An 11,554-nucleotide genomic window follows, 5' to 3' on the forward strand; every position below is an offset into this window, starting at 1 on the left:
ATGGGAAGAGAGAGAGAGGGAAGGAAGAAAGAGAGACGGAGGGGAGAGAGCTTGGGAGATAAATGGAGACCCAGAAGGAGAAAGAGATGTTAGAACAAATCTGACAGAAGGTAGATACATAGATGGTTGGAAAGGTCAGAAAAAAAAACAGGATGAGGGTGTCATTGGTTTCGGCCGTATTAATTAGCCCTCCCTAATTTCCCAGAGGGCAGTTGAGACTCAACCACTTCATTGTGGGTCTGGGGTCACAAGGTAGATCAGACCAGGTTTGTTATCAAAAACGATGTCAGTGAACGAGCTGGGTTTTACCAACAATTGGTAATCGATTTGTAATAGAAATTAGTTTCTTTTGTCCAGATATTTATTGCATTCAAAATCTACTTTTTTGCCTTGGTTGCGGGGGGCGGGGGATGCGTTGTTGAAGTTAGCCTGTGAGATGCAAACCCGGGTCCCTGCAGCATTTCCCGGCTCTCTGGAGAAACAGGCCAATGATAACACCCCTGGGCCATCACTTCCCCTAAATGCAGAGAGCTGCGAATTTGAGATTTCTTTCCAGGAAGAATGAAAGGCTGTATATGATATGAATGGAGAACGATTTTAGCACTTCCCGGTTCAGTGTGTGCTGGAGAGTTGTCTCAACTTTAAAGGCATTGGAATTGTTGCTCCATCTCACTGATGATCTGCTCCCTGATGATCCGAGTGGCACCTTTGCTATCAGTACAGACGGGGTATTTTGAAGTGGTTGTTTGGCGGTGGGGAGTGTTGAAAGGGGAGGTGGTTTGAGCTGTGTCTCATTGTAGGAGCCTTTATCCGAGATGTGGATATCCATTTTTTCGGACTGGTTGAGGTTTAAAATCATACAAAACCAGGCTGTATTCCCACATGCTGAAAATGTGTTGCTGGAAAAGCGCAGCAGGTCAGGCAGCATTCAAGGAACAGGAGAATCGACGTTTCGGGCATAAGCCCTTCTTCAGGAATGAGGAAAGTGTGTCCAGCAGGCTAAGATAAAAGGTAGGGACAGATCTTTCATATCTGTCTTTGTCTCTTACTGTCTGGGATACCTTGCCTAGTTGCAAAGATATTTTTCATTCCTATCCCTGTTCAGCTCAAGAAGTTTTAAAAGTTCGATTTAAATGCTTGTAAACAAATTTCCAATAGTACAATGCCACTTACAAAACCTGAAAATAAAACTAATACAATGCCTCCTCTTTCTTACATACACGTGGCAGATATGGAAGTGTCCCTTGGGGCCTTGGAGGGAAGTAAGGGGGGAGGTGTGGGCCCAAGTTTTGCATTTCTTGCGGTTGCAGGGGAAGGTGCCGGGAGTGGAGGTTGGGTTGGTGGGGGGTGTGGACCTGACGAGGGATTCCCACATGCCTATTTGAAAGTAAAATTCCTGGTTTCGAAATGTAACCAATCTGACTCTAAGGTTTGGATACAGACAGGCTCAATGTCCACATCTATATGCATTATTTGAGCTGAGATGCCAACCTAGTTTTATAAAACGTTATATTATTTTGGGAATGTGACTTGAAAGAAGTTCTGAGATTGAGATATTGATGATTAAAAGCATGCAACCATATTCTAAATGATTAAAGACTTAACAGCAATTTAGGTTTGTTCAATACATCACATCAGTGTTAAGGCACTTTGATATTTCAGGATAAATTTCGTATCCTATGATCCTGTCCCACTTGGCACTTGGAGAAGGAGCACTCTCAACGGTTATCCTTCCAAATTACCTTGCTGCTTTATAACCTGGTATTGTGTGATTTTTAAAACTTTATCTGCAAGGCCATCCTCTCGTTCTGTGTGCACACCTGAAGACATGGGGATGGTTGACTGCTTCTGAATGAAGAGGCTATGGCGGATATCAGGCTACTGGGTAACAGCGAACAAGATGTGCGACACGTGCTCACACTGCAACATTATTCAAGTGAGAGATAGAGGGTCCATTCACAGGAATGAGAACATAAGATAACGTAATTCCCAGATCAGCTGAAATTGTTCGATTCATCACATTTTCAGTACGCCTCAGAGAACTGGCCCGGAAACCATAACCCCATATTAAATACTTGTTCAGGCTGGGATATTGTGGAGACACGGCTAGTGCGCTTCACGACAATACCCAGCGGGGTGGCTCAGTGGTTAGGACTGCTGCCTCACAGCGACAGGGTCCCTGGTTCACTTCCAATCTCGGGCGACGGACTGTGTGGGTCTTGCACATTCTCCCTGGGTCTGTGTGGGTTTCCTCAGGGTGCTCCAGTTTCCTTCCACATTCCAAGCCTGTGTAGGTCAGGTGAATTGGCCGTGCTAAATTCCCCATAGTGTTAGGTACATTAGTCAGAGGGAAATGGGTCTGGATGGGTTACTCTTCGGAGGGTCGGTGTGGACTTGTTGGGCCGAAGGGCCTGTTCCCACACTTTAGGATATCTAATCTTATCTAAAACCCGGCAATCTCACCAGAATGGGACATTGTGCAGACCACAGCAGCAGATTGACCTGAAGCTTTAAATGTTTATCCATCAAAACCGCAGAGCTGCACAAATGACAGCAGTCCGTGACTCAGTAAAACTGCGTTACTTTACTGCTATGACAGTGTTGTGGCAATCACTGCCGCAGAGAGGTGTGGGCTGGTGGGAAAGTTTAAATATCAACAAATGGGAGGAGATTGGTCTGTCGACGGGAGGACGAGTCTAAGAGATAATGACATGGCAGGACATGTTCATGGTTTTCAGAATGCTGAAATGACGACATTTCGATTACATCTTTCAACATTCGCCAGTATTTCCAGGCATGATAGGTGAACGGCATATTGGTGTGAGCTCAGGTGATGGGGACGCTTAGATGATCACTTATTTTGTAGCTTTGTAACTCGGAGTTTGATCAGCACAGTTTTCGACTCATTGCGCTGAATTTAACTATAATTTGTCTCTGTCATTTTCAATGAGTTTGACAGATACATTTTCTGCACAAGTTCAAGTTAGTTTTCTGGCATAGCTCGATTAGAGGTATTCAGGATGGCTTTGCAAGGAGCAGGTCATGCCTCACAAGCGTTATTGAGTTCTTTGGGGATGCAACAACAACAATAGAAAATGATGAATGCAGAGCAATGGATGTGGTCTGTATTGATTTTAGTGAGGCGTTTGATAATGTTCTCCATGGTCGGCTTCTTCGGAAGGTAAGGGGTCAAGGGATGCAGGCAATTGGGCTGTCTGGAAACAGAATTAGCTAGCCCATGGAAGACAGACGGTGCTGGTAGATGTGAAGTATTTGCACGTAATCTCGGTGATCAGTGGTCTTCGCAATGATCTCTCTGTGACCTCTGATCTTTGTGATTTTTAGAAATGATTTGGATGACGAATTGAAAAAGTGGGTTGGTAAGTTTGCCGATGGCACAAAGGTTGCTCGAATTGTGGAGGGCTGCTTTGATAGCAATAGGACATTAACAGGCGCAGAATTGTTCTGAGAACTGGCAGTTGAAGTTCAATTTAGAAATGTGTGAAATCGTTCATTTTATAAGATCGAAATTGAATGCACGGTGCTTGGAAGTATGGAGGAACATCATGCTAGCATGCTTGAATAAGTTAATGTTAAGGAGGAGAACGTCCAATAAGGTTTGAAAATACCATGAAGATAGCTAAGTCACCAGGGACGGACGGGATCCACGCAAAGTGAGGGAAAAAGTGGTTGCTTCTTTGGCAATAATCTTAGCGTTCTCACTGACCCCTGAGAAGTACCAGATGAAAGAAGGATGGCATTTCTTCCCCTTGTTCAAGAGAAGGAATAGTTTAATCCAGTGAATTACAGAACAGTGAGTCTGATGTTGGTGGAAGGAATGTTTTTGGAGAGGATTCTATGAGACGGGATTCATGATTATTTGAAATAAATGCTTTGATTAGAGATAGTCTGCATGGCTTTGTGAGGGTTAGATCATGCGCCACAAGCGTTATTGAATTCTTTGAAGATGTGACAAAACACATTGATGAAGGTAAAGTGTGGGTGTTGTGTACATGGATTTCAGCAAAGCATTGCATGATGTTTCCCTTGGTATGCTCATTTTTGCAGTATGCTGACATAGGAATACAGGGAAGTCTGGTTCTTTGCATACAGACTTGGCTGGTCCATGGAAGACAGACGTTGGTACAAAGTATTCCACCTGGAGCTTGGTGACCAGTCGTGTTCACAAGGACCGGTTCTGCGCAATCTTCTCATTTTGATTTTGAATAGATGATTTGGATGAGAAAGTGGAAGCATGGTTTAGTAAGCTTGCAGATGGCACGAAGTTTGTTGAGTGATGAGTAGTTTGGGGGGCTGTTGCAGATTGCAACGGGACATTGTCAGAATGCAGAGTTTGGCTAAAGTGTGGCAGATGGAATTCAACCTGGAAAAGTGTGAAGTGATTCATTTTGAAAGGTCAAATTTGAATGCAGATTATAGTTATAAAAGTACAATTCTCGGCTGTATGGAGGAACACGGGGATCTTTGGTTCCAGGTCCGTAGATCCCTCAAATTTGCCACAAAAGTTTGTATTGTTGTTAAAAGGTCGTGTTGTAGTCATGATCAAGGGAATTGAGACTCAGAGCCAAAGTTATGCTGTCGTTATATCAACGTCTGGTTCGGCCACACTTGGAATTTTATGTTTGGTTTGGTTGCCTCATTACAGAAAATTGATGGAAGCTTTAGCGAGTGTGCACAGATTATCCAGAATGATGCCTCGATTGGAGGGCTTACATTAAGAAGAAAGTTTGAGAGACCGTGTTTTTTTTTTAATTAGAGTGAAGCAGGGTGAGAATTGACTTGATATCACGTACATGATGATGAGAGGCAGCGAAAGAGTGGAGAGCCAAACACCTTTGTTTTTTTTTATTTCCAGGATGGAAATGGGTACACGAGTGGACATAATTTTAAGGTGCCTGTAGGAAAGTTTATGGGGGATGTCAGAATTCGGAACTTGTCACAAACAGTGTTTGAACGCACTGCCAGTAATGGTAGTAGAATTAGATACGTTCAGGACACTCAAGCCATTCTTGAATACGCTACATGGACGGTAGTCAAATGAATTGTATTGTAGTTAAGTTTGAACCGACAGATGGATAAAAGGTCGGTGCATCATCGATGCCGAAGGGCTCATATTGTGCTGTACTATTCTGTGTTAATGCCGTTTATATAAATGACAAAAAGCCGTGGACACAGCAGTGATAGTTGTGGCAGTCCCCTTGCCACAGCTATCCGGTTCAAAAAACAACCCATCACCACCACTCCCTGTGTCTAACTCGGAGCCAATTTTATATCCAAAAGGGTTTAAACTTACTACCCGAACTAACATGAAAAACCATGTCGAACGCCATACTGATATTCACATCGACAACGTCCACCTCAAGTCTCTTTATCACATCATCAAAAAATGAGAAAGTGAGGACTGCAAATAATGGAGAGTCAGAGTTACAAAGAGTGGCACTATAGAGTGGCTTAGTTATTTCATAAACAAGGGCAGTTATTCACCAAGACGTCCACCTCAAGTCTCTTTATCACATCATCAAAAAATGAGAAAGTGAGGACTGCAAATAATGGAGAGTCAGAGTTACAAAGAGTGGCACTGGACAAGCACTGTTGGTCAAACAGCATCTGATCAGCAGGAGAGAAGCATTCGGGGTAGAAGCCCTTCATCAGAGTTCCTTTATAAAGGGCTTATGCCCGAAACACCTGATCCTCCTCGGATGTAGCCTGATTAGCTGTACTTTTGATGGGCCACAATTTCAACTTAAAAAAAAACAAATTCCCGGTTGCTTTAACCGGCACAGTGGCTCAGTGGTCAGCACTGCTGCCTGATAGCGTTAAGAACTCGGGTTACGTATTGCCTCTGGGCGACTGTCTGTCTGGATATTGCGTGTCTTCCCCGTTTATGCGTGGTTTTCGTCCCACACTCCAAAGATATGCAGTTTAGGTAAATTGCCCATTCTGTTAGGTGCATTAATCAGGCGTAAATGTAGGGGTCTGGGTCCGTGTGGGTTTCTCCTCAGAAGGTCTGTGTAGACTTGTTGGGCGGCACGGTTCGCACTGCTGCCTCACAGCGCCAGAGACCCGGGTTCAATTCCCGCCTCAGGCGACTGACTGTGTGGAGTTTGCACGTTCTCCCCGTATCTGCGTAGGTTTCCTCCGGGTGCTCCGGTTTCCTCCCACAGTCCAAAGATGTGCAGGTCAGGTGAATTGACCATGCTAAATTGACCATAGTGTTAGGTAAGAGGTAAATGTAGGGGTATGGGTGGGTTGCGCTTCGGCGGGGCGGTGTGGACTTCTTGGGCCGAAGGGCCTGTTTCCACACTGTAAGTAATCTAATCTAAAATGCCTGTTTCCACGTTGTTGGGGATCCAAACTTCAGAAAAAAGTTAGGCAGATATTTTTCAAAATGTGACAATTTACTTCTGAAGTGCTCTAGCATCCATATCCTTCCACATAGTAACAAAATAAAACTGATGCAGTTTATACTGCATCTCCCATCTCGTGTAGTTCTTCACATTGCTGACCTTTAACGGGCCCTATTCTCTCACCAGTTACTTTGTCTGAGTATAATTGTAGGTTCCCTTAGGATTCTCCTTAAGCCCGTTTGCAAAAGATATCCCACATCCCAAAAGTTATCTTATGTCTATTGTTGGCGTCCTAGTTTCCCTCTTAAATATACTCCTACTTCCCCAGAGTCATCTCAGGATTCATTTTAAGTCTCGAATTAAGAATAAAACCCATTTTATTCACTATTGCTCTTTGAAGAAACAAACTGTTATTTTAACGTGTTCCATTCCTACAATTGCCTCTCGTCATGTGGTGGACACTTGACTGCCCGCTGGCAATTAGAGATGGGTGATAAATGCTGCCAAGCAAGCGACGCCCTCATCACACGAATGATTAAAGGGGGAAAAAAGCAACTCGTTTCCAGATCTCTTTACAATGTGCGGTAATTGTTGTTGATGTGCGTCCCTCTTATCCATGACGAGAGACATTATTTGATCACCAAACAGCCATGCATTTTGAGATATTCACAGTATTTGCAGTCTTCTCAGAAAGCTGCCACTCATGCAGTAGTGTAGGGACACGAACTCATTGTGCGAAACTCATCACAACTGAGACAGACAGAGACATACAGAGAGAGAGAAAAGGAAGGACGCTATGATGCCAATTGCCATCGATTTACTCCAAAATAATCAGATACTTCATTGCACAGAAATGCAGACAGAGGTAAACACAGACATAAATACTCACACTAATGCATAGAAGACATACACACACAGGTATGGACACTTCGACACAAACACGTAACACACCCATATACAGAAAGCCTTTAAGACAGAGGTAGCTAATTCATTTTTAAAATTAATACCTTATCAATGGCCAGTCGGAGAAGGAAGGATAATTGGACTGAGAAACATTTCAGCCGTGATCAAATGACGTAGCAGTCCACATGGGCCGAATGGCCTAATCTGCTCCAATTTGACATGCTTTTCCGATCTTATGTTCTCTGGATTTCTGTAGTGCCTGAATTTCGTAAGTATTTGATTGAAGAGAGTTAATAGTTCATGGGAATGTGACTGGTTTGAGGGGCTAGGTCCTTTATATAAGTTGTTAATTGTTATTTCATTGTGTTTCAAAAGTCGTGATTGAATTGAGGGGAACACATTTTGAGAATAATGGCCATCCGTTTTTCAGACTCTATGGAGACTTTCTTCTTCGGGCTGTGTGGTCTCTGGTGCTAACATCCCAAGTAGCAGTCCTGATTGGGTTACTGAAAACATTCAAGGTTACATTCCATAGATCTTTGATGCACAAGAGAATCAATGTTTATTGGAACAGACCGGAAAGGGTTTTTTCAGCAACAATCACATCAGCAATGAATTTTCTGACTGGTGCAGCAGGCTTGAGGTGCGAAATGGCCAACCGCTGCTCGTATCCTGTGTGTTTCGCTCTCATTCAAGCACACAGTAGTGTTGCAGAGGGAGAGGAATATTCCATTCAACCAGTCAGCATCGTTGCAATGAGACAGGAAGAGGCCTTTCTGCCCCCCTAAGGATTTATGCAAGTGTAGATTAAGACATTTGGCCCTTTCAATTCATTACGCCGCATAGCACGAGGTCATCCAACCTTTTTAGCCTGCTACTGAGCAATATGGGATACATGGTTAACTGTAAAGTAATATATATTAGATATAAATGTTTATTTTCAGGTTGTAAAGCTGTAACGTATTGGAATGTCTCAGGGATCAGTGTCAGGCTATCAACGATGTACAATCTGCACCAATAATTTGGATGAGAGGACTGATTGGATTGGAGCTTAGTTATTTCATAAACAAGGGCAGTTATTCACCAAGATGTGGAGGCAGACAATCTGCATTGGGATACTGACAGGGGAGGTTAGTGAGTAAGACCTTGGCGTAAACCATATAATGTAGGTAACGGGAAGTGATGGAAGGAGAAAAGAACATTAAACTACATGCATGGAGAGAAACCCGAAGAACTCAGTGTAACAGGGATTTGTATTCCCGTGTACATGAGTTACATAAAGTTCACCAGCACATTCAGCAAGTGATTAGGAAAGTATATGGAATTAGACTGTTTCGTGCCTTGGCTACGGGTTACAATCTTTGGGATGCTTTACGACATCTATAATTGGCATTGCTGAGACTGAATTTGATGCACTGTGTGTAGGTGTGAACTCATAAACTGAAGGAAATGTATGCAATGGTTTAAGAAGTTTGTCAAAAATGGTGTACTTTGTTCGTTACTAAAATGAAGGACTGATGTAGCCATAGAATCATATGGCAGGGAAACCGATCATTTGGTCTAGTTCATCTGCACCGACCAGATAATCCAATCTGATGTAGATCCATTGGCCAGCATTAGGCCCATACCCCTCTAAACATTTTCTATTCACTCATATATCCAGATGCTTCTTAAATCTTGTAATTGTACCCACGTCCACCACTTCCTCTGGTAGCTCGTTCCATACACGCACTGTGCTTTACATGAAAAAAAATACTCCTCAGGTCTCTTTTTAATCTTTCCCTTCTTAACTTTAATCTATGCCCTCTGGTTTGGACACTTCCTGACGAGGAATTAATCTTAGCTTTTTACCTCATCATTGCCACTCCATGGCCTCTACAAGGACAGGGTACATCAGGCCTGAGAATGAGATGTTAATATTAAACCATAATGATCCTGATAAGAGTATCCGATGGACGAGAGAATAAAACTAAAGATTCAATTTTAAGAAAATAAAATACGAATTTTCACACGGATAATATGAAGACATGGCTATACTGTACAAAAATATGCAGACACTTAAGAACATATCTTCAAATTATAAGCTATAAATCACTCCTAAATGAAACAGAAAACAGGCATTGAGCAATGCGATCAGGACTATGTTCAATGAGACCTCACATAATCCAGCTTGGTTTTCTGATATCATTATTAAATGATTTAGCTCAGAGAGGGAGAAAATATAACGTGTCTGAGAAGCAAAAGCCTATTGCTCGCTTCATTACTTGTTCTTCTCCACAGCAATATATAACAGCTGAAAACACATGAGTCATTCTACCACTCATGGAGGATTCCTGTTGAGGATTCATTGGAGTCTCTCGCTGCCTGCAGCAAAAGAATTCAGCCAAGTCCAACTGTTCCAGGAAGAAACACCAATGCTATCAGCTTGTGTGAAGAGACTAACTTCAGAGGCAGAATAGCATTAGAGACAATCACAATTTTCCTTTTTTCATGAAATTGGACAAAGCTGTCCGGAACTAATACTCTGCAGTTTCTCCTCCCCCCCTCCACTAACCCCCCCCCCCCCCCCGCCACCTCCCGCATTTGCCTACAGATGTGTGCGTGTATGTCTTTATGAGCACGTTTCTGTGTCTCACATTTAGAGAAAGGTAAATATTGATGTATATTTTGTCATTGCCTAGTATGTTTGTCATTTATCTTTCCATTGTAGCACGAGCAACTTTGATTTGATTGAATATTACTTATTATTACAAATTTAAGACATCTGACTGACTTGTTGTTAATATTGAACCTGACCAAGTCTGATACCGATATCATTAGACATATCACACAGTTTATTTACATTTGGAATTCGTCGTGACCTATGGAGGAGTGGGACCAGAAAATGATCCTCCAAACTCAGCTTCTTTTTCCCACAGGTCTGTTACCTGTGTTGCGTGTATTCAATGCCGTGTTAGTGAAATATTTGACGGAAAGGTCACTCGAGGATAATGAATTGCAAATGCGATGGGAAGGGTAGGTGTGCATGGTGGCTGACACCACAACGTGATCAACAACAATCTTAGTGCCTGGTGGTGAAAGGACAAAGTGTCTTGTGACCAACACCTGCTCCTCAGTCCTAAGTGGCTCCATCCCATTCAGCCCCCAAATTTGCTGGGCAAGAACAGTTGAAGGCCACTTGCTCCTGGTAACTAATGCACAGAAACAGAGGAGACCATTCAGCCCTGATACACAGTCTAATATTGTTTGGTGTGGATTAACAAATGTCAATCGGAAATGAGTAAGTGTTACCGTGAAACATCCCCCTCCTCTCTAATTACACAAGTTCACCCATCTCCCCGTTTGTTGGTCAAGTCGTAGACCCAGATTCACAGTGTATACAGCCCCATACCGCACCCAGATATTACTCAAATTCCTCTGGTCTCTCTGTCTGCGGTTTTCTTTCACAGGACTTCCAGGAAACTTACAATGATGAATATTCCAAAAACAAATGAGAGATCATAAAAAACAGGAGTAGGTCATTTAGCCCCTCAAGACTGCATTTCCCTTCAATGTGATCATAGCTTTATTTGCTTTGCACCCCAACTCATGGAGTGCCTGACATATGAAACATGCATCGATGCCGATATAACAAACATCTCAGTGATCTGCCTCCACTAACTCTCTGGAATAGAGAAGTCCCGACAGCCACTACCCTGTGTGAGAAAGAAACCTTCCTCATATATACACCGTGACCTATTGGCGGCTGCACATTGACACATGAGATACTGGGAAGCACATATCATGGGAAAAATGCATTTTCTCACGGTATCAATGTGTTTCTCAGCCCATAATTATGTTAATCCATAATCTTCAAATTTCAATGCAATCACCTCTTATGATCTCAATGTGCTACAGAGTAAAAAGCCATTACCTTCAAACTCTCCTCATGGTGCCATCATCCTAGGGAATAGTCTGGTGAAGTTTCTTTGCACTTCTTTGCACTTAACAGTTAAATGCGTGGCTACAGGGATGGTGCAGGAGGGAGGGATTCCGGTATTTGGATAACTGGGGTTCTTTCTGGGGAAGGTGGGACCTCTATAAACAGGATGGTCTACACCTGAACCTGAGGGGCACCAGTATCCTTGGTGGGAGGTTTGCTAGTGCTCTTGGGGGGGGTTTAAACTAACTCTGCAGGGGCATGGGAACCCAGACTGTAGCTTTAGGGTGCAGGACCTGGAATGTAGGGAGGTTAGGAACATGGCAACAATTTCAAAGGAGGGTGCCTGTAAACAGGAAACTGG

The sequence above is a fragment of the Chiloscyllium plagiosum genome, chromosome 25 (assembly GCF_004010195.1).
Source record: "Chiloscyllium plagiosum isolate BGI_BamShark_2017 chromosome 25, ASM401019v2, whole genome shotgun sequence".
In the NCBI taxonomy this organism is placed as follows: domain Eukaryota; kingdom Metazoa; phylum Chordata; class Chondrichthyes; order Orectolobiformes; family Hemiscylliidae; genus Chiloscyllium; species Chiloscyllium plagiosum.